Source organism: Melospiza melodia, chromosome 1 (assembly GCF_035770615.1).
Source record: "Melospiza melodia melodia isolate bMelMel2 chromosome 1, bMelMel2.pri, whole genome shotgun sequence".
Classification (NCBI taxonomy): Eukaryota; Metazoa; Chordata; class Aves; order Passeriformes; family Passerellidae; genus Melospiza; species Melospiza melodia.
Window position 1 is genome coordinate 65,501,815 of NC_086194.1, and position 23,065 is coordinate 65,524,879.

Consider the following 23,065-nt stretch of genomic DNA (forward strand, 5'->3'; position numbering starts at 1 on the left):
GAAACGGGCCGAGGTTTGTGTCTGGGGGCCTATGGCTGGGAGTGACCGGCTGGCTCCTGAAAAGCTACGATAGGCAGGATGGTGACCAGACCCATGGCGGCACCAGTGCCAAGTTGGGCTGGTTTGATAGTACCAAGTGGCTCCTGCAATCTGCCATCAAAAAGTTGGCAGGCGAGTTTTGTTTTCCAGGGAAAAGCGCCGTTGTTTTTGTTTGGGGGCCTGTGGCTGGGAGTGGCCGGCTGGCTCCTTAGAATCCACGATACGCAGGATGGTTCCCAGACCAGAGGTGGCACCAGTGCCAAGTCGGGCTGGTTTGATAGTACCAAGTGCGTACTGCAATCTGCCATCCAGAAGCGGGGCAGCTTACTTTTGTTTGCCAGGGAAACGGGCCGAGCTTTGTGTCTGGGGGCCTATGGCTGGGAGTGACCGGCTGGCTCCTGAAAAGCTACGATAGGCAGGATGGTGACCAGACCCATGGTGGCACCAGTGCCAAGTTGGGCTGGTTTGATAGTACCAAGTGGCTCCGGCAATCTGCCATCAAAATGTTGGCAGGCGAGTTTTGTTTTCCAGCGAATAGCGCCCTTGTTTGTGTTTGGGGGCCTATGGCAGGGAGTGACCGGCTGGCTAATTAGAATCCACGATACGCAGCATGGTTCCCAGACCTGAGGTGGCACCAGTGCCAAGTCGGGCTAGTTTGATGGTGCAAAGTGGCTCCTGCAATCTGCCATCCAGAAGCGGGGCAGCTTACTTTTGTTTGCCAGGGAAACGGGCCGAGGTTTGTGTCTGGGGGCCTATGGCTGGGAGTGACCGGCTGGCTCCTGAAAAGCTACGATAGGCAGGATGGTGACCAGACCCATGGTGGCACCAGTGCCAAGTTGGGCTGGTTTGATAGTACCAAGTGGCTCCTGCAATCTGCCATCAAGAAGTTGGCAGGCGAGTTTTGTTTTCCAGGGAAAAGCGCCGTTGTTTTTGTTTGGGGGCCTGTGGCTGGGAGTGGCCGGCTGGCTGCTTAGAATCCACGATACGCAGGATGGTTCCCAGACCAGAGGTGGCACCAGTGCCAAGTCGGGCTGGTTTGATACTACCAAGTGGATCCTGCAATCTGCCATCCAGAAGCGGGACAGCTTACTTTTGTTTGCCAGGGAAACGGGCAGAGCTTTGTGTCTGGGGGCCTATGACTGGGAGTGACCGTCTAGGTCCTGAAAAGCTACGATAGGCAGGATGGTGACCAGACCCATGGTGGCACCAGTGCCAAGTTGGGCTGGTTTGATAGTACCAAGTGGCTCCTGCAATCTGCCATCAAAAAGTTGGCAGGCGAGTTTTGTTTTCCAGGGAAAAGCGCCGTTGATTTTGTTTGGGGGCCTGTGGCTGGGAGTGGCCGGCTGGCTCCTTAGAATCCACGATACGCAGGATGTTTCCCAGACCAGAGGTGGCACCAGTGCCAAGTCGGGCTGGTTTGATAGTACCAAGTGCGTACTGCAATCTGCCATCCAGAAGCGGGGCAGCTTACTTTTGTTTGCCAGGGAAACGGGCCGAGGTTTGTGTCTGGGGGCCTATGGCTGGGAGTGACCGGCTGGCTCCTGAAAAGCTACGATAGGCAGGATGGTGACCAGACCCATGGTGGCACCAGTGCCAAGTTGGGCTGGTTTGATAGTACCAAGTGGCTCCGGCAATCTGCCATCAAAAAGTTGGCAGGCGAGTTTTGTTTTCCAGCGAATAGCGCCCTTGTTTGTGTTTGGGGGCCTATGGCAGGGAGTGACCGGCTGGCTAATTAGAATCCACGATACGCAGCATGGTTCCCAGACCTGAGGTGGCACCAGTGCCAAGTCGGGCTAGTTTGATGGTGCAAAGTGGCTCCTGCAATCTGCCATCCAGAAGCGGGGCAGCTTACTTTTGTTTGCCAGGGAAACGGGCCGAGGTTTGTGTCTGGGGGCCTATGGCTGGGAGTGACCGGCTGGCTCCTGAAAAGCTACGATAGGCAGGATGGTGACCAGACCCATGGTGGCACCAGTGCCAAGTTGGGCTGGTTTGATAGTACCAAGTGGCTCCTGCAATCTGCCATCAAAAAGTTGGCAGGCGAGTTTTGTTTTCCAGGGAAAAGCGCCGTTGTTTGTGTTTGGGGGCCTGTGGCTGGGAGTGGCCGGCTGGCTGCTTAGAATCCACGATACGCAGGATGGTTCCCAGACCAGAGGTGGCACCAGTGCCAAGTCGGGCTGGTTTGATACTACCAAGTGGATCCTGCAATCTGCCATCCAGAAGCGGGACAGCTTACTTTTGTTTGCCAGGGAAACGGGCAGAGCTTTGTGTCTGGGGGCCTATGGCTGGGAGTGACCGTCTAGGTCCTGAAAATCTACGATAGGCAGGATGGTGACCAGACCCATGGTGGCACCAGTGCCAAGTTGGGCTGGTTTGATAGTACCAAGTGGCTCCTGCAATCTGCCATCAAAATGTTGGCAGGCGAGTTTTGTTTTCCAGGGAAAAGCGCCGTTGTTTGTGTTTGGGGGCCTGTGGCTGGGAGTGGCCAGCTTCTAATTGGAATCCACGATACGCCGGATGGTTCCCAGAGCTGAGGTGGCACCAGTGACAAATCGGGCCAGTTTGATGGTGCAAAGTGGCTCCTGCAATCTGCCATCCAGAAGCGGGGCAGCTTACTTTTGTTTTTCAGGGAAAAGGGCCGAGGTTTTTCTCTGGGGGCCTATGGCTGGGAGTGACCGGCTGGCGCCTGAACAGCTACGATAGGCAGGATGGTTCCAAGACCCATGGTGGCACCAGTGCCATGTTGGGCTGATTTGATAGTACCAAGTGGCTCCTGCAATCTGCCATCAAAATGTTGGCAGGCGAGTTTTGTTTTCCAGGGAAAAGCGCCGTTGTTTGTGTTTGGGGGCCTGTGGCTGGGAGTGGCCAGCTTGCTAATTGGAATCCACGATACGCAGGATGGTTCCCAGACCAGAGGTGGCACCAGTGCCAAGTCGGGCTGGTTTGATAGTACCAAGTGCGTCCTGCAATCTGCCATCCACAAGCGGCGCCGCTTAGTTTTGTTTGCCACGGAAACGGGCCGAGGTTTGTGTCTGGGGGCCTATGGCTGGGAGTGACCGGCTAGGTCCTGAAAATCTACGATAGGCAGGATGGTGACCAGACCCATGGTGGCACCAGTGCCAAGTTGGGCTGGTTTGATAGTACCAAGTTGCTCCGGCAATCTGCCATCAAAATTTGGCAGGCGAGTTTTGTTTTCCAGGGAAAAGCGCCGCTGTTTGTGTTTGAGGGCCTGTGGCTGGGAGTGTGCGGCTGGCTCCTTAGAATCCACGATACGCAGGATGGTTCCCAGACCTGAGGTGGCACCAGTGCCAAGTCGGGCTAGTTTGATGGTGCAAAGTGGCTCCTGCAATCTGCCATCCAGAAGCGGGGCAGCTTACTTTTTTTTGCCAGGGAAACGGGCCGAGGTTTGTGTCTGGGGTCTATGGCTGGGAGTGACCGGCTGGCTCCTGAAAAGCTACGATAGGCAGGATGGTGACCAGACCCATGGTGGCACCAGTGCCAAGTTGGGCTGGTTTGATAGTACCAAGTGGCTCCGGCAATCTGCCATCAAAAACTTGGCAGGCGAGTTTTGTTTTCCAGGGAAAAGCGCCGATGTTTGTGTTTGGGGGCCTGTGGCTGGGAGTGGCCGGCTGGCTCCTTAGAATCCACGATACGCAGGATGGTTCCCAGACCTGAGGTAGCACCAGTGCCAAGTCGGGCTGGTTTGATAGTACCAAGTGCGTCCTGCAATCTGCCATCCAGAAGCGGGGCAGCTTACTTTTGTTTGCCAGGGAAACGGGCCGAGGTTTGTGTCTGGGGGCCTATGGCTGGGAGTGACCGGCTGGCTCCTGAAAAGCTACGATAGGCAGGATGGTGACCAGACCCATGGTGGCACCAGTGCCAAGTTGGGCTGGTTTGATAGTACCAAGTGGCTCCTGCAATCTGCCATCAAAAGTTGGCAGGCGAGTATTGTTTTCCAGGGAAAAGCGCCGTTGTTTGTGTCTGCGGGCCTGTGGCTGGAGTGGCCGGCTGGCTCCTTTAAACACACGATACGCCGGATGGTTCCCAGACCCAAGTTGGCACCAGTGCCAAGTTGGGCTGGTTTGATAGTACCAAGTGGTTCCTGCAATCTGCAATCAAAATGTTGGCAGGCGAGTTTTGTTTTCCAGGGAAAAGCGCCGATGTTTTTGTTTGGGGGCCTGTGGCTGGGAGTGGCCGGCTGGCTCCTTAGAATCCAAGATACGCAGGATGGTTCCCAGACCAGAGGTGGCACCAGTACCAAGTCGGGCTGGTTTGATAATAACAAGTGGATCCTGAAATCTGCCATCCAGAAGCGGGGCAGCTTACTTTTGTTTGCCAGGGAAACGGGCCGAGCTTTGTGTCTGGGGGCCTATGGCTGGGAGTGACCGGCTGGCTCCTGAAAAGCTACGATAGGCAGGATGGTGACCAGACCCATGGTGTCAGCAGTGCCAAGTTGGGCTGGTTTGATAGTACCAAGTGGCTCCTGCAATCTGCCATCAAAATTTGGCAGGCGAGTTTTGTTTTCCAGGGAAAAGCGCCGTTGTTTGTGTTTGGGGGCCTGTGGCTGGGAGTGGCCGTCTTGCTAATTGGAATCCACGATACGCAGGAGGGTTCCCAGACCTGAGGTGGCACCAGTGACAAGTCGGGCCAGTTTGATGGTGCAAAGTGGCTCCTGCAATCTGCCATCCAGAAGCGGGGCAGCTTACTTTTTTTTGCCAGGGAAACGGGCCGAGGTTTGTGTCTGGGTTCCTATGGCTGGGAGTGACCGGCTGGCACCTGAAAAGCTACGATAGGCAGGATGGTGACCAGATCCATGGTGGCACCAGTGCCAAGTTGGGCTGATTTGATAGTACCAAGTGGCTCCTGCAATCTGCCATCAAAAATTTGGCAGGCGAGTTTTGTTTTCCAGGGAAAAGCGCCGTTGTTTGTATTTGGGGGCCTGTGGCTGGGAGTGGCCCGCTGGCTCCTTAGAATCCACGATACGCAGGATGGTTCCCAGACCCAAGGTGGCACCATTTCCAAGTTGGGCTGGTTTGATAGTACCAAGTGCGTACTGCAATCTGCCATCCAGAAGCGGGGCAGCTTACTTTTGTTTGCCAGGGAAACGGGCCGAGGTTTGTGTCTGGGGGCCTATGGCTGGGAGTGACCGGCTGGCTCCTGAAAAGCTACGATACGCAGGATGGTGACCAGACCCATGGTGGCACCAGTGCCAAGTTGGGCTGATTTGATAGTACCAAGTGGCTCCTGCAATCTGCCATCAAAAAGTTGGCAGGCGAGTTTTGTTTTCCAGGGAAAAGCGCCGTTGTTTTTGTTTGGGGGCCTGTGGCTGGGAGTGGCCGGCTGGCTCCTTAGAATCCACGATACGCAGGATGGTTCCCAGACCCAAGGTGGCACCAGTGCCAAGTTGGGCTGGTTTGATAGTACCAAGTGTCTCCTGCAATCTGCCATCCAGAAGCAGGGCAGCTTACTTTTGTTTGCCAGAGAAATAGGCCTAGGTTTTTGTTTGGGGGCCTGTGGCTAGGAGTGGCCGGCTGGCTCCTAAGAATCCACGATACGCAGGATGTTTCCCAGACCCAAGGTGGCACCAGTGCCAAGTCGGGCTGGTTTGATAGTACCAAGTGGCTCCTGCAAACTCCATCAAAAAGTTGGCAGGCGTGTTTTGTTTTCCAGGGAACAGCGCCGTTGATTTTGTTTGGGGGCCTGTGGCTCAGAGTGGCCGGGTGGCTCCTTAGAATCCACGATACGCAGGATGGTTCCCAGACCCAAGGTGGCACCAGTGCCAAGTCGGGCTGGTTTGATTACACCAAGTGGCTCCTGCAATCTGCCATCCAGAAGTGAGGCAGCTAAGTTTTGTTTGCGAGAAAAAAGGGCCGTGGTTTTTGTTGGGGGCCTGTGGCTGGGAGTAGCCGGCTGGCTCCTTAAAATCCACGATAGGCAGGCTGGTTCCCAGACCCAAGGTGGCACCAGTGCCAAGTCGGGCTGGTTTGATAGTACCAAGTGGCTCCTGCAATCTGCCATCCAGAAGCGGGGCAGCTGAGTTTTGTTTGCCAGAGAAAAAGGCTGTGGTTTGTGTTTGGGGGCCTGTGGCTGGCAGTGGCCGGCTGGCTCCTGAAAATCCACGATACGCAGCATGGTTCCCAGACCCAAGGTGGCACCAGTGCCAAGTGGGGCTCGTTTGACAGTGTCAAGTGCCTCCTGCAATCTCCCATCCAGAAGCGGGGCAGCTGAGTTTTTTTTGCCAGGGAAACGGACCTTTGTTTTTGATTGGGCTCTGTGGCCGAGAGTGGTCGGCTGTCTCCTGACAATCCACAATACGCAGGATGGTTCCCAGACCCAAGGTGGCACCAGTGCCAAGTCGGGCTGGTTTGATAGTACCAAGTGTCTCCTGCAATCTGCCATCCAGAAGCGGGGCAGCTGAGTTTTGTTTGCCAGAGAAAAGGGCCATGGGTTGTGTTTGGGGGCATATGGCTGGGAGTGGCCACCTGGCTCCTTAAAATGCACGATACGCCGCATGGTAACCAGGCGCAAGGTGGCACCAGTGCCAAGTCAGGCTGTTTTTGTAGTACCCAGTGGCTCCTGCAATTTGCCATCCAGAAGCGGGGCAGTTGAATTTTGTTTGCTAGAGAAAAGGGCTGTGGTTTGTGTTTGGGGGCCTATGGCTGAGAGTGGCCGGCTGGCCCCTGAAAATCAACGATAGGCAGGATGGTTCCCAGATCCAAGGTGGCACCAGTGCCAAGTAAGGCTGGTTGTATGGTTCAAAGTAACTCCTGCAATCTGCCATCCAGAAGCGGGACAGCTGAGTTTTTTTTGCCAGAGAAAAGGTCCATGGTTTCTTTTTGGGGCATACGGCTGGGAATTGCCGGCTGGCTCCTTAAAATGCTCGATACGCAGGATGGTTCCCAGAGCCAAGGTGGCACCACTGCCAAGTCGGGCTCTTTTTGTAGTACCAAGTGCGTCCTGCAATTTGCCATCCAGAAGAGGGGCAGTTGAGTTTTGTTTGCCAGAGAAAAGGGCCGTTGTTTGTGTTTGGGGGCCTGTGGCTGGGAGTGTTCGGCTGGTTCCTGAATATGTACGATACGCAGGATTGTTCCCAGATCCAAGGTGGCAGCAGTGCCATGTTGTGCTGGTGTGATAGTCCCAAGTGGCTCCTGCAATCTGCCATCCAGAAGTGGGGCAGCTGATTTTTGTTTGCCAGAGGAAAGGTCCGTGGTTTGTTTTTGGGGGCATATGGCTGAGAGTGGCCGGCTGGCCCCTGAAAATCCACGATACACAGGATGGTTCCCAGATCCAAGGTGGCACCTGTGCCAAGTCGGGCTGATTTGATAGTACTAAGTAGCTCCTGCAATCTGCCATCCAGAAGCGGGGCAGCTTACTTTTGTTTGCCAGGGAAACGGGCCGAGGTTTGTGTTTGGGGGCCTATGGCTGAGAGTGACCGGCTGGCTCCTGAAAAGCTACAATAGGCAGGATGGTGACCAGACCCATGGTGGCACCAGTGCCAAGTTGGGCTGGTTTGATAGTACCAAGTGGTTCCTGCAATCTGCCATCCAGAAGCAGGGCAGCTGAGTTTTGTTTGCCAGAGAAAAGGGCCTTGGTTTGTGTTTGGGGGCATATGGCTGGGTGTGGCCAGCTGGCTCCTTAAAATGCACGATATGCAACATGGCTCCCAGACCCAAGGTGGCACAAGTGCCAAGTTGGGCTGGTTTGATAGTACCAAGTGGCTCCTGCAATCTTCCATGATCACGTGGAGAAATACTTTCTGGTTTCAGCCTCATGCTCTTTCTTCTCTCCCTCAACTTCTCTATCACCTCTCATCTGGTTCACATGCGCTGTCTTCAAGGTCCACAGGCTACTTTTCACAGAATCTTCTGGCCTGATGAAGTAAGGATGATGAATAGAACAGAGCTGGGATCTATTTTCCAGTTTGGATAAAATGCATTCTGCACACAAATCCAAGGAGAACGGGCTGCCCCGATGCCCAGAAAATCTTTCACTCCTGCTAGTGTTCTACGTCAACCGCAACTTAGTCTGAAAGAAAAGCTTTTTCTCTGAGAGCATCTGAGAGGTTTGCATGAAGCACTGATATCTGACATATGCAATTTTGAATAGGAGAGGAAAAAGAAAATGGCAAGGAGTTTTTAATTTTAGTGGTTTCAATTTTAATTTCCGTGCACTTTTTCAAAACTTGTCAGCTCAAATGCCCATCAACATCTTTTAGTCATCTGTAAGTCAGTATTCATATAAAATGTGCTTCAAATCCAAAGAATTTCAAATTTGCACTCCAAGCTTCTATGCCTAGATTTATGATTTCCTACACATATTAGATGAAAGGAAGGCCTTTTTTACTGTGGGAGTGCTGGAACACTGGAACAGGTTGCCCAGAGAAGTTGTGGGTGTCCCATCCCTGAAAGTATTCAAGGTCACCCTGGACGGGGCTTGGAGCAGCAACAAAGGAGAAGCTTGATGGTAGAGAAACAAAGTTGGACTATAGAAGAAACTCGGATTGAAGTATAGGATCAAGTTTTCTCTCAGCTCTTGGGGTAAATTCAAAGTTGTACAAAATGACATTTATCTGTGCTATTCACTACTGTAACAGAAAGTTTCATGAAAACTGTACAGAAGATAGTAAATTTTAAAAGAGATAAGAATTACAGCATAAAATCCATGGGATAGGTTACAACATGAGACACTCTCTAAGAGAAAATCTCTGTGTTTCAGCACTTCATCGGGGTAAGATTTCATGAAGTGCCAAAGAAGGCGGCAAAATATCATTCGGGACATTATTTACTGGAATTCAGCCTGGCCATTAGTAGGAACTACCTTTGAACATATCATGTAGATATACCACACACACTTTCCCTTCACTGAAAAATTACTGTTTACAACAAATAAGCAATTGACAATCAAAATTGATTGAAAGCATCTTAAACATGTCAAGTATTTCATTGTAGATGATCTGTGATCCAAATGCTTCTTCCACCTTCGAGAGGGACAGAAGAATTCTTCCATATCATGATGGTTTAAAATTGTATCAACCAATGTTTTCTGCTGAAAAGATATCATCTATTTTTTTCTATTTTTGGAAGAAAATATTCCTAGACATACAACAGGTGAGAACTAAGTAATTTTAAAGAAACAAATGAAATGAAAATATTCTGTAAATAGAATGAAATGAAAAGCTGTGTTTTAAATAGGAGCTAAATATTAAACAGAATTTTTGTACCAGGCATTTGAATTACTGCACCAGCTCTTTTGCCCATCAAGAGAGGCATTTAGCATTTCAGTCTTTTCCAAGGTGTTCATGATCTGCTATGCTGATCTCTGTGTGTGCCTAGGTGTGTGTGGAGGGGGGGGCATATGAAGGGGAGTGTGTATGTTTGCTTTACAATTGTTGTGGCAGATTCATGCCTCAGCTCCACATTTTGTTTTAAAAAGGTCACACCGAGTGGATATGAAGTTTACTATCAACAAGAGATCGATTCCCAAATCATCCATTTGACTCTCCCTTATAAATCATGTGCTTTGTTGCATATTTTATCAAATATACTTTCAAGCCAGATGGAGGAAGGAGGATGTGGGAATCCCTCCACCATCTTGCAACTTTTATGTAAGTAGGTTTTCAAGAAAATCATCATTTCTCTTTTAAATATGTCTGGAACAGGCATGATGGTAGTGTCAACCTGTTGGAGTTTTTGTTGCTGGAAGAAGTTGTACAAAAGGATTGGTTTTTACATTGACCAGTTACTGAATCAAGCGCAGGAATACATTGGAAATTTAGCTGGGGGTTCCTTTTCCCAGCAGACTACTTCTAGAACGAGCTTGTACACTGAAGCTGACTCTTTTGCTCTCTTTTTGTTTCTTTCCTATTTTCTTGGCTTCTTTGCCACTATCTAGACAATTTTGGAACTTTGTTCCCAACTAAAATGGTTTCAATAGTCTGATTGTGATCATACATTTTTACAAGGAATTTTTAAAATCTTTCCTCGAGTCCAGAAAGTCAAGGACTTAGATCTTTTTCTTCCCTTATCAATATTGCCATGAAATTGATAAATAAAGACCAACTCTTTATTTTTGTTTTTAACCCACGTAGATAATTCCCATCCATTAATCCATTTTGTGGACCAATAGCTGCCATTCTGATGGAAGCTGTCACTTCTTAACAATAGGCATTCTGTGACTATGTTGACAGCACTTTGGGTGAAGATCCTAACTGGTCTTAGATATACATAGGGAGAAATTTGCTCAGCCAGTGTCAGTCTTAAGCATGCGTATCAGAAGATCTTTCTAGAGCTGGGAATTTTCCCATGAAAGGGATTCAGTTAGGGAAGAGACACTTGTGCCAGAGTTTTACATTCTTCTTGAACACTGCTTAAGGAACTTAGATGCCATGTCCATTTGGATCTCTGTCTGCACAGAACTTTGTCATGCCAGTGCTTTGAAATGCATCTTGAAGAGAATTCACTAGCACAGAATGAAAGAGAGTGGAAGGGGTTGGTGGGGCTAACCAGGCCCAACCCCCCTGCCTAAACCAGGATACCTAGAGCCTCTTGCCCAGGATTCTATCTGGGTGTACTTTTAATGTCTTCAAAGATCCAGGCTCCACAATCTTTCTGGGCAGTCTGTGCCGTGGTTCAGTCACCCTGACAGTAAAGAAACATTTACTGATGTTCAAAGGCAATCTCCTGTATTTCAGTGTGTGCCCACTGCCTCTTGTCTTTTCCCTCAGCATCACTGAAAAGACACTGATTCCCTCCCCTTTGCACTATTGCTTCCATATGTATGTGTGATGCCATGTAGAGGTATGTCAAAAACCTCCCTGAAGCCCAGGCAGATAATATTCCCTTCATCTACCAGTCAAGTTGATTCATCAGAGGAGTTTAAAGTGATGTTCAGCATGAAATTCCCCTGAAAAATCATGCTAACTACATTATTTGGTCATCTGTCATGTGCCTGGCAAGGATTTCCAGGAAGAGCTGCTTCATCAACTTCCTGGGGATAAAAAAGAGGCTGGCTGGTTTGTACTATGGCGAGTCCTCTTAATTGCCTTTTTTGAAGATGGGTGTCATTTGCTAACATCCACTCTTTAGCCTCTCTTGTCGTCTACATCTTAGCAAAACGCTTTTCCACTATGTCTGGCTAGGAAAAACTGTGCCAGCACAGAAAACATCTCCCATCGTGTTCTAGAAGTTGCACGGATGTCTGCCAAGTGTTTGGCAGGAAGAAAAGAAAAGTTGTCCAAAACAGCTTCCAATCGAATGTTCCTGTGATTGGAAAAGTCAGGAGAGTGCAAAGGTACTGTTTTCTATCAGTTGGCAAGGTGCGCACACAATCCCAGTGTTGTACAGCTTGCTTCTTCACCTTCCCGAAGCTGCCGCTCTCGCCGGGTGCCGGAGCCGAAGAAGCGGCTTCTTCGCGCAAAGACGATTGTGCCGCTCACAGGGCTCTCCTTAGCGCGGCTTCTGCCGAAAGACGCCCGGCAGCGGCTCTTACCTCCGGAGAGCATCCTACCTTCGTCTTTAGCTCCTCTTCTCATCTACACCTCGGCAAAAAGCTTTTCCACTATGTCTGGCTAGGAAAAACTGTGCCAGCACAGAAAACATCTCCCATCGTGTTCTAGAAGTTGCACGGATGTCTGCCAAGTGTTTGGCAGGAAGAAAAGAAAAGTTGTCCAAAACAGCTTCCAATCGAATGTTCCTGTGATTGGAAAAGTCAGGAGAGTGCAAAGGTACTGTTTTCTATCAGTTGGCAAGGTGCGCACACAATCCCAGTGTTGTACAGCTTGCTTCTTCACCTTCCCGAAGCTGCCGCTCTCGCCGGCTGCCGGAGCCCAAGAAGCGGCTTCTTCGCGCAAAGACGATTGTGCCGCTCACAGGGCTCTCCTTAGCGCGGCTTCTGCCGAAAGACGCCCGGCAGCGGCTCTTACCTCCGGAGAGCATCCTACCTTCGTATTTCGCGTCTTTTGTAGTCTACATCTTAGCAAAACGCTTTTCCACTATGTCTGGCTAGGAAAAACTGTGCCAGCACAGAAAACATCTCCCATCGTTTTCTAGAAGTTGCACGGATGTCTGCCAAGTGTTTGGCAGGAAGAAAAGAAAAGTTGTCCAAAACAGCTTCCAATCGAATGTTCATGTGATTGGAAAAGTCAGGAGTGCAAAGGTACTGTTTTCTATCAGTTGGCAAGGTGCGCACACAATCCCAGTGTTGTACAGCTTGCTTCTTCACCTTCCCGAAGCTGCCACTCTCAGGAGGTAAGAGCCGCTGCCGGGCGTCTTTCGGCAGAAGCCGCGCTAAGGAGAGCACTGTGAGCGGCACAATCGTCTTTGCGCGAAGAAGCCGCTTCTTGGGCTCCGGCAGCCGGCGAGAGCGGCAGCTTCGGGAAGGTGAAGAAGCAAGCTGTACAACACTGGGATTGTGTGCGCACCTTGCCAACTGATAGAAAACAGTACCTTTGCACTCTCCTGACTTTTCCAATCACAGGAACATTTGTTTGGAAGCGTTTTGGACAACTTTTCTTTTCTTCCTGCCAAACACTTGGCAGACATCCGTGCAACTTCTAGAACACGATGGGAGATGTTTTCTGTGCTGGCACAGTTTTTCCTAGCCAGACATAGTGGAAAAGCGTTTTGCTAAGATGTAGACTACAAAAGACGCGAAAGACGAAGGTAGGATGCTCTCCGGAGGTAAGAGCCGCTGCCGGGTGTCTTTCGGCAGAAGCCGCGCTAAGGAGAGCCCTGTGAGCGGCACAACCGTCTTTGCGCGAAGAAGCCGCTTCTTGGGCTCCGGCAGCCGGCGAGAGCGGCAGCTTCGGAAAGGTGAAGAAGCAAGCTGTACAACACTGGGATTGTGTGCGCACCTTGCCAACTGATAGAAAACAGTACCTTTGCACTCTCCTGACTTTTCCAATCACAGGAACATTCGATTGGAAGCTGTTTTGGACAACTTTTCTTTTCTTCCTGCCAAACACTTGGCAGACATCCGTGCAACTTCTAGAACACGATGGGAGATGTTTTCTGTGCTGGCACGGTTTTTCCTAGCCAGACATAGTGGAAAAGCGTTTTGCTAAGGTGTAGACTACAAAAGACGCGAAAGACGAAGGTAGGATGCTCTCCGGAGGTAAGAGCCGCTGCCGGGCGTCTTTCGGCAGAAGCCGCGCTAAGGAGAGCCCTGTGAGCGGCACAATCGTCTTTGCGCGAAGAAGCCGCTTCTTGGGCTCCGGCAGCCGGCGAGAGCGGCAGCTTCGGGAAGGTGAAGAAGCAAGCTGTACAACACTGGGATTGTGTGCGCACCTTGCCAACTGATAGAAAACAGTACCTTTGCACTCTCCTGACTTTTCCAATCACAGGAACATTCGATTGGAAGCTGTTTTGGACAACTTTTCTTTTCTTCCTGCCAAACACTTGGCAGACATCCGTGCAACTTCTAGAACACGATGGGAGATGTTTTCTGTGCTGGCACAGTTTTTCCTAGCCAGACATAGTGGAAAAGCGTTTTGCTAAGATGTAGACTACAAAAGACGCGAAAGACGAAGGTAGGATGCTCTCCGGAGGTAAGAGCCGCTGCCGGGTGTCTTTCGGCAGAAGCCGCGCTAAGGAGAGCCCTGTGAGCGGCACAATCGTCTTTGCGCGAAGAAGCCGCTTCTTCGGCTCCGGCACCCGGCGAGAGCGGCAGCTTCGGGAAGGTGAAGAAGCAAGCTGTACAACACTGGGATTGTGTGCGCACCTTGCCAACTGATAGAAAACAGTACCTTTGCACTCTCCTGACTTTTCCAATCACAGGAACATTCGATTGGAAGCTGTTTTGGACAACTTTTCTTTTCTTCCTGCCAAACACTTGGCAGACATCCGTGCAACTTCTAGAACACGATGGGAGATGTTTTCTGTGCTGGCACAGTTTTTCCTAGCCAGACATAGTGGAAAAGCTTTTTGCCGAGGTGTAGATGAGAAGAGGAGCTAAAGACGAAGGTAGGATGCTCTCCGGAGGTAAGAGCCGCTGCCGGGCGTCTTTCGGCAGAAGCCGCGCTAAGGAGAGCACTGTGAGCGGCACAATCGTCTTTGCGCGAAGAAGCCGCTTCTTGGGCTCCGGCAGCCGGCGAGAGCGGCAGCTTCGGGAAGGTGAAGAAGCAAGCTGTACAACACTGGGATTGTGTGCGCACCTTGCCAACTGATAGAAAACAGTACCTTTGCACTCTCCTGACTTTTCCAATCACAGGAACATTCGATTGGAAGCTGTTTTGGACAACTTTTCTTTTCTTCCTGCCAAACACTTGGCAGACATCCGTGCTACATCTAGAACACGATGGGAGATGTTTTCTGTACTGGCACAGTTTTTCCTAGCCAGACATAGTGGAAAAGCTTTTTGCCGAGGTGTAGATGAGAAGAGGAGCTAAAGACGAAGGTAGGATGCTCTCCGGAGGTAAGAGCCGCTGCCGGGCGTCTTTCGGCAGAAGCCGCGCTAAGGAGAGCACTGTGAGAGGCACAATCGTCTTTGCGCGAAGAAGCCGCTTCTTGGGCTCCGGCAGCCGGCGAGAGCGGCAGCTTCGGGAAGGTGAAGAAGCAAGCTGTACAACACTGGGATTGTGTGCGCACCTTGCCAACTGATAGAAAACAGTACCTTTGCACTCTCCTGACTTTTCCAATCACAGGAACATTCGATTGGAAGCTGTTTTGGACAACTTTTCTTTTCTTCCTGCCAAACACTTGGCAGACATCCGTGCAACGTCTAGAACACGATGGGAGATGTTTTCTGTGCTGGCACAGTTTTTCCTAGCCAGACATAGTGGAAAAGCTTTTTGCCGAGGTGTAGATGAGAAGAGGAGCTAAAGACGAAGGTAGGATGCTCTCCGGAGGTAAGAGCCGCTGCCGGGCGTCTTTCGGCAGAAGCCGCGCTAAGGAGAGCCCTGTGAGCGGCACAATCGTCTTTGCGCGAAGAAGCCGCTTCTTGGGCTCCGGCAGCCGGCGAGAGCGGCAGCTTCGGGAAGGTGAAGAAGCAAGCTGTACAACACTGGGATTGTGTGCGCACCTTGCCAACTGATAGAAAACAGTACCTTTGCACTCTCCTGACTTTTCCAATCACAGGAACATTCGATTGGAAGCTGTTTTGGACAACTTTTCTTTTCTTCCTGCCAAACACTTGGCAGACATCCGTGCTACATCTAGAACACGATGGGAGATGTTTTCTGTGCTGGCACAGTTTTTCCTAGCCAGACATAGTGGAAAAGCTTTTTGCCGAGGTGTAGATGAGAAGAGGAGCTAAAGACGAAGGTAGGATGCTCTCCGGAGGTAAGAGCCGCTGCCGGGCGTCTTTCGGCAGAAGCCGCGCTAAGGAGAGCACTGTGAGCGGCACAATCGTCTTTGCGCGAAGAAGCCGCTTCTTGGGCTCCGGCAGCCGGCGAGAGCGGCAGCTTCGGGAAGGTGAAGAAGCAAGCTGTACAACACTGGGATTGTGTGCGCACCTTGCCAACTGATAGAAAACAGTACCTTTGCACTCTCCTGACTTTTCCAATCACAGGAACATTCGATTGGAAGCTGTTTTGGACAACTTTTCTTTTCTTCCTGCCAAACACTTGGCAGACATCCGTGCAACGTCTAGAACACGATGGGAGATGTTTTCTGTGCTGGCACAGTTTTTCCTAGCCAGACATAGTGGAAAAGCTTTTTGCCGAGGTGTAGATGAGAAGAGGAGCTAAAGACGAAGGTAGGATGCTCTCCGGAGGTAAGAGCCGCTGCCGGGCGTCTTTCGGCAGAAGCCGCGCTAAGGAGAGCACTGTGAGCGGCACAATCGTCTTTGCGCGAAGAAGCCGCTTCTTGGGCTCCGGCAGCAGGCGAGAGCGGCAGCTTCGGGAAGGTGAAGAAGCAAGCTGTACAACACTGGGATTGTGTGCGCACCTTGCCAACTGATAGAAAACAGTACTTTGCACTCTCCTGACTTTTCCAATCACAGGAACATTCGATTGGAAGCTGTTTTGGACAACTTTTCTTTTCTTCCTGCCATACACTTGGCAGACATCCGTGCAACTTCTAGAACACGATGGGAGATGTTTTCTGTGCTGGCACAGTTTTTCCTAGCCAGACATAGTGGAAAAGCGTTTTGCTAAGATGTAGACGACAAGAGAGGCTAAAGAGTGGTGTTAGCAAATGACACCCATCTTCAAAAAAGGCAATTAAGAGGACTCGCCATAGTACAAACCAGCCAGCCTCTTTTTTATCCCCAGGAAGTTGATGAAGCAGCTCTTCCTGGAAATCCTTGCCAGGCACATGACAGATGACCAAATAATGTAGTTAGCATGATTTTTCAGGGGAATTTCATGCTGAACATCACTTTAAACTCCTCTGATGAATCAACTTGACTGGTAGATGAAGGGAATATTTTCTGCCTGGGCTTCAGGGAGGTTTTTGACATACCTCTACATGGCATCACACATACATATGGAAGCAATAGTGCAAAGGGGAGGGAATCAGTGTCTTTTCAGTGATGCTGAGGGAAAAGACAAGAGGCAGTGGGCACACACTGAAATACAGGAGATTGCCTTTGAACATCAGTAAATGTTTCTTTACTGTCAGGGTGACTGAACCACGGCACAGACTGCCCAGAAAGATTGTGGAGCCTGGATCTTTGAAGACATTAAAAGTACACCCAGATAGAATCCTGGGCAAGAGGCTCTAGGTATCCTGGTTTAGGCAGGGGGGTTGGGCCTGGTTAGCCCCACCAACCCCTTCCACTCTCTTTCATTCTGTGCTAGTGAATTCTCTTCAAGATGCATTTCAAAGCACTGGCATGACAAAGTTCTGTGCAGACAGAGATCCAAATGGACATGGCATCTAAGTTCCTTAAGCAGTGTTCAAGAAGAATGTAAAACTCTGGCACAAGTGTCTCTTCCCTAACTGAATCCCTTTCATGGGAAAATTCCCAGCTCTAGAAAGATCTTCTGATACGCATGCTTAAGACTGACACTGGCTGAGCAAATTTCTCCCTATGTATATCTAAGACCAGTTAGGATCTTCACCCAAAGTGCTGTCAACATAGTCACAGAATGCCTATTGTTAAGAAGTGACAGCTTCCATCAGAATGGCAGCTATTGGTCCACAAAATGGATTAATGGATGGGAATTATCTACGTGGGTTAAAAACAAAAATAAAGAGTTGGTCTTTATTTATCAATTTCATGGCAATATTGATAAGGGAAGAAAAAGATCTAAGTCCTTGACTTTCTGGACTCGAGGAAAGATTTTAAAAATTCCTTGTAAAAATGTATGATCACAATCAGACTATTGAAACCATTTTAGTTGGGAACAAAGTTCCAAAATTGTCTAGATAGTGGCAAAGAAGCCAAGAAAATAGGAAAGAAACAAAAAGAGAGCAAAAGAGTCAGCTTCAGTGTACAAGCTCGTTCTAGAAGTAGTCTGCTGGGAAAAGGAACCCCCAGCTAAATTTCCAATGTATTCCTGCGCTTGATTCAGTAACTGGTCAATGTAAAAACCAATCCTTTTGTACAACTTCTTCCAGCAACAAAAACTCCAACAGGTTGACACTACCATCATGCCTGTTCCAGACATATTTAAAAGAGAAATGATGATTTTCTTGAAAACCTACTTACATAAAAGTTGCAAGATGGTGGAGGGATTCCCACATCCTCCTTCCTCCATCTGGCTTGAAAGTATATTTGATAAAATATGCAACAAAGCACATGATTTATAAGGGAGAGTCAAATGGATGATTTGGGAATCGATCTCTTGTTGATAGTAAACTTCATATCCACTCGGTGTGACCTTTTTAAAACAAAATGTGGAGCTGAGGCATGAATCTGCCACAACAATTGTAAAGCAAACATACACACTCCCCTTCATATGCCCCCCCCTCCACACACACCTAGGCACACACAGAGATCAGCATAGCAGATCATGAACACCTTGGAAAAGACTGAAATGCTAAATGCCTCTCTTGATGGGCAAAAGAGCTGGTGCAGTAATTCAAATGCCTGGTACAAAAATTCTGTTTAATATTTAGCTCCTATTTAAAACACAGCTTTTCATTTCATTCTATTTACAGAATATTTTCATTTCATTTGTTTCTTTAAAATTACTTAGTTCTCACCTGTTGTATGTCTAGGAATATTTTCTTCCAAAAATAGAAAAAAATAGATGATATCTTTTCAGCAGAAAACATTGGTTGATACAATTTTAAACCATCATGATATGGAAGAATTCTTCTGTCCCTCTCGAAGGTGGAAGAAGCATTTGGATCACAGATCATCTACAATGAAATACTTGACATGTTTAAGATGCTTTCAATCAATTTTGATCGTCAATTGCTTATTTGTTGTAAACAGTAATTTTTCAGTGAAGGGAAAGTGTGTGTGGTATATCTACATGATATGTTCAAAGGCAGTTCCTACTAATGGCCAGGCTGAATTCCAGTAAATAATGTCCCGAATGATATTTTGCCGCCTTCTTTGGCACTTCATGAAATCTTACCCCGATGAAGTGCTGAAACACAGAGATTTTCTCTTAGAGAGTGTCTCATGTTGTAACCTATCCCATGGATTTTATGCTGTAATTCTTATCTCTTTTAAAATTTACTATCTTCTGTACAGTTTTCATGAAACTTTCTGTTACAGTAGTGAATAGCACAGATAAATGTCATTTTGTACAACTTTGAATTTACCCCAAGAGCTGAGAGAAAACTTGATCCTATACTTCAATCCGAGTTTCTTCTATAGTCCAACTTTGTTTCTCTACCATCAAGCTTCTCCTTTGTTGCTGCTCCAAGCCCCGTCCAGGGTGACCTTGAATACTTTCAGGGATGGGACACCCACAACTTCTCTGGGCAACCTGTTCCAGTGTTCCAGCACTCCCACAGTAAAAAAGGCCTTCCTTTCATCTAATATGTGTAGGAAATCATAAATCTAGGCATAGAAGCTTGGAGTGCAAATTTGAAATTCTTTGGATTTGAAGCACATTTTATATGAATACTGACTTACAGATGACTAAAAGATGTTGATGGGCATTTGAGCTGACAAGTTTTGAAAAAGTGCACGGAAATTAAAATTGAAACCACTAAAATTAAAAACTCCTTGCCATTTTCTTTTTCCTCTCCTATTCAAAATTGCATATGTCAGATATCAGTGCTTCATGCAAACCTCTCAGATGCTCTCAGAGAAAAAGCTTTTCTTTCAGACTAAGTTGCGGTTGACGTAGAACACTAGCAGGAGTGAAAGATTTTCTGGGCATCGGGGCAGCCCGTTCTCCTTGGATTTGTGTGCAGAATGCATTTTATCCAAACTGGAAAATAGATCCCAGCTCTGTTCTATTCATCATCCTTACTTCATCAGGCCAGAAGATTCTGTGAAAAGTAGCCTGTGGACCTTGAAGACAGCGCATGTGAACCAGATGAGAGGTGATAGAGAAGTTGAGGGAGAGAAGAAAGAGCATGAGGCTGAAACCAGAAAGTATTTCTCCACGTGATCATGGAAGATTGCAGGAGCCACTTGGTACTATCAAACCAGCCCAACTTGGCACTTGTGCCACCTTGGGTCTGGGAGCCATGTTGCATATCGTGCATTTTAAGGAGCCAGCTGGCCACACCCAGCCATATGCCCCCAAACACAAACCAAGGCCCTTTTCTCTGGCAAACAAAACTCAGCTGCCCTGCTTCTGGATGGCAGATTGCAGGAACCACTTGGTACTATCAAACCAGCCCAACTTGGCACTGGTGCCACCATGGGTCTGGTCACCATCCTGCCTATTGTAGCTTTTCAGGAGCCAGCCGGTCACTCTCAGCCATAGGCCCCCAAACACAAACCTCGGCCCGTTTCCCTGGCAAACAAAAGTAAGCTGCCCCGCTTCTGGATGGCAGATTGCAGGAGCTACTTAGTACTATCAAATCAGCCCGACTTGGCACAGGTGCCACCTTGGATCTGGGAACCATCCTGTGTATCGTGGATTTTCAGGGGCCAGCCGGCCACTCTCAGCCATATGCCCCCAAAAACAAACCACGGACCTTTTCTCTGGCAAACAAAAATCAGCTGCCCCACTTCTGGATGGCAGATTGCAGGAGCCACTTGGGACTATCACACCAGCACAACATGGCACTGCTGCCACCTTGGATCTGGGAACAATCCTGCGTATCGTACATATTCAGGAACCAGCCGAACACTCCCAGCCACAGGCCCCCAAACACAAACAACGGCCCTTTTCTCTGGCAAACAAAACTCAACTGCCCCTCTTCTGGATGGCAAATTGCAGGATGCACTTGGTACTACAAAAAGAGCCCGACTTGGCAGTGGTGCCACCTTGGCTCTGGGAACCATCCTGTGTATCGAGCATTTTAAGGAGCCAGCTGGCAATTCCCAGCCGTATGCCCCAAAAAGAAACCATGGACCTTTTCTCTGGCAAAAAAAACTCAGCTGTCCCGCTTCTGGATGGCAGATTGCAGGAGTTACTTTGAACCATACAACCAGCCTTACTTGGCACTGGTGCCACCTTGGATCTGGGAACCATCCTGCCTATCGTTGATTTTCAGGGGCCAGCCGGCCACTCTCAGCCATAGGCCCCCAAACACAACCCACGGCCCTTTTCTCTGGCAAACAAAACTCAGCTGCCCCGCTTCTGGATGGCAGATTGCAGGAGACACTTGGTACTATCAAACCAGCCCGACTTGGCACTGGTGCCACCTTGGGTCTGGGAACCATCCTGCGTATTGTGGATTGTCAGGAGACAGCCGACCACTCTCGGCCACAGAGCTCAATCAAAAACAAAGGTCCGTTTCCCTGGCAAAAAAAACTCATCTGCCCCGCTTCTGGATGGGAGATTGCAGGAGGCACTTGACACTGTCAAACGAGCCCCACTTGGCACTGGTGCCACCTTGGGTCTGGGAACCATGCTGCGTATCGTGGATTTTCAGGAGCCAGCCGGCCACTGCCAGCCACAGGCCCCCAAACACAAACCACAGCCTTTTTCTCTGGCAAACAAAACTCAGCTGCCCCGCTTCTGGATGGCAGATTGCAGGAGCCACTTGGTACTATCAAACCAGCCCGACTTGGCACTGGTGCCACCTTGGGTCTGGGAACCATCCTGCCTATCGTGGATTTTAAGGAGCCAGCCGGCTACTCCCAGCCACAGGCCCCCAACAAAAACCACGGCCCTTTTTTCTCGCAAACAAAACTTAGCTGCCTCACTTCTGGATGGCAGATTGCAGGAGCCACTTGGTGTAATCAAACCAGCCCGACTTGGCACTGGTGCCACCTTGGGTCTGGGAACCATCCTGCGTATCGTGGATTCTAAGGAGCCAGCCGGCCACTCCCAGCCACAGGCCCCCAAACAAAATCAACGGCGCTGTTCCCTGGAAAACAAAACACGCCTGCCAACTTTTTGATGGAGTTTGCAGGAGCCACTTGGTACTATCAAACCAGCCCGACTTGGCACTGGTGCCACTTTGGGTCTGGGAAACATCCTGCGTATCGTGGATTCTTAGGAGCCAGACGGCCACTCCTAGCCACAGGCCCCCAAACAAAAACCTAGGCCTATTTCTCTGGCAAACAAAAGTAAGCTGCCCTGCTTCTGGATGGCAGATTGCAGGAGACACTTGGTACTATCAAACCAGCCCAACTTGGCACTGGTGCCACCTTGGGTCTGGGAACCATCCTGCGTATCGTGGATTCTAAGGAGCCAGCTGGCCATTCCCAGCCACAGGCCCCCAAACACAAACAACGGCGCTTTTCCCTGGAAAACAAAACTCGCCTGCCAACTTTTTGATGGCAGATTGCAGGAGCCACTTGGTACTATCAAATCAGCCCAACTTGGCACTGGTGCCACCATGGGTCTGGTCACCATCCTGCCTATCGTAGCTTTTCAGGAGCCAGCCGGTCACTCCCAGCCATAGGCCCCCAGACAAAAACCTCGGCCCGTTTCCCTGGCAAACAAAAGTAAGCTGCCCCGCTTCTGGATGGCAGATTGCAGTACGCACTTGGTACTATCAAACCAGCCCAACTTGGAAATGGTGCCACCTTGGGTCTGGGAACCATCCTGCGTATCGTGGATTCTAAGGAGCCAGCGGGCCACTCCCAGCCACAGGCCCCCAAATACAAACAACGGCGCTTTTCCCTGGAAAACAAAACTTGCCTGCCAAATTTTGATGGCAGATTGCAGGAGCCACTTGGTACTATCAAATCAGCCCAACTTGGCACTGGTGCCACCATGGATCTGGTCACCATCCTGCCTATCGTAGCTTTTCAGGTGCCAGCCGGTCACTCCCAGCCATAGGAACCCAGACACAAACCTCGGCCCGTTTCCCTGGCAAACAAAAGTAAGCTGCCCCGCTTCTGGATGGCAGATTGCAGGAGCCACTTTGCACCATCAAACTGGCCCGACTTGTCACTGGTGCCACCTCAGGTCTGGGAACCCTCCTGCGTATCGTGGATTCCAATTAGCAAGACGGCCACTCCCAGCCACAGGCCCCCAAACACAAACAACGGCGCTTTTCCCTGGAAAACAAAACTCGCCTGCCAACTTTTTGATGGCAGATTGCAGGAGCCACTTGGTACTATCAAACCAGCCCAACTTGGCACTGCTGACACCATGGGTCTGGTCACCATCCTGCCTATCGTAGCTTTTCAGGAGCCAGCCGGTCACTCCCAGCCATAGGCCCCCAGACACAAAGCTCGGCCCGTTTCCCTGGCAAACAAAAGTAAGCTGCCCCGCTTCTGGATGGCAGATTTCAGGATCCACTTGTTATTATCAAACCAGCCCGACTTGGTACTGGTGCCACCTCTGGTCTGGGAACCATGCTGCGTATCTTGGATTCTAAGGAGCCAGCCGGCCACTCCCAGCCACAGGCCCCCAAAAAAAAACATCGGCGCTTTTCCCTGGAAAACAAAACTCGCCTGCCAACATTTTGATTGCAGATTGCAGGAACCACTTGGTACTATCAAACCAGCCCAACTTGGCACTGGTGCCAACTTGGGTCTGGGAACCATCCGGCGTATCGTGTGTTTAAAGGAGCCAGCCGGCCACTCCAGCCACAGGCCCGCAGACACAAAC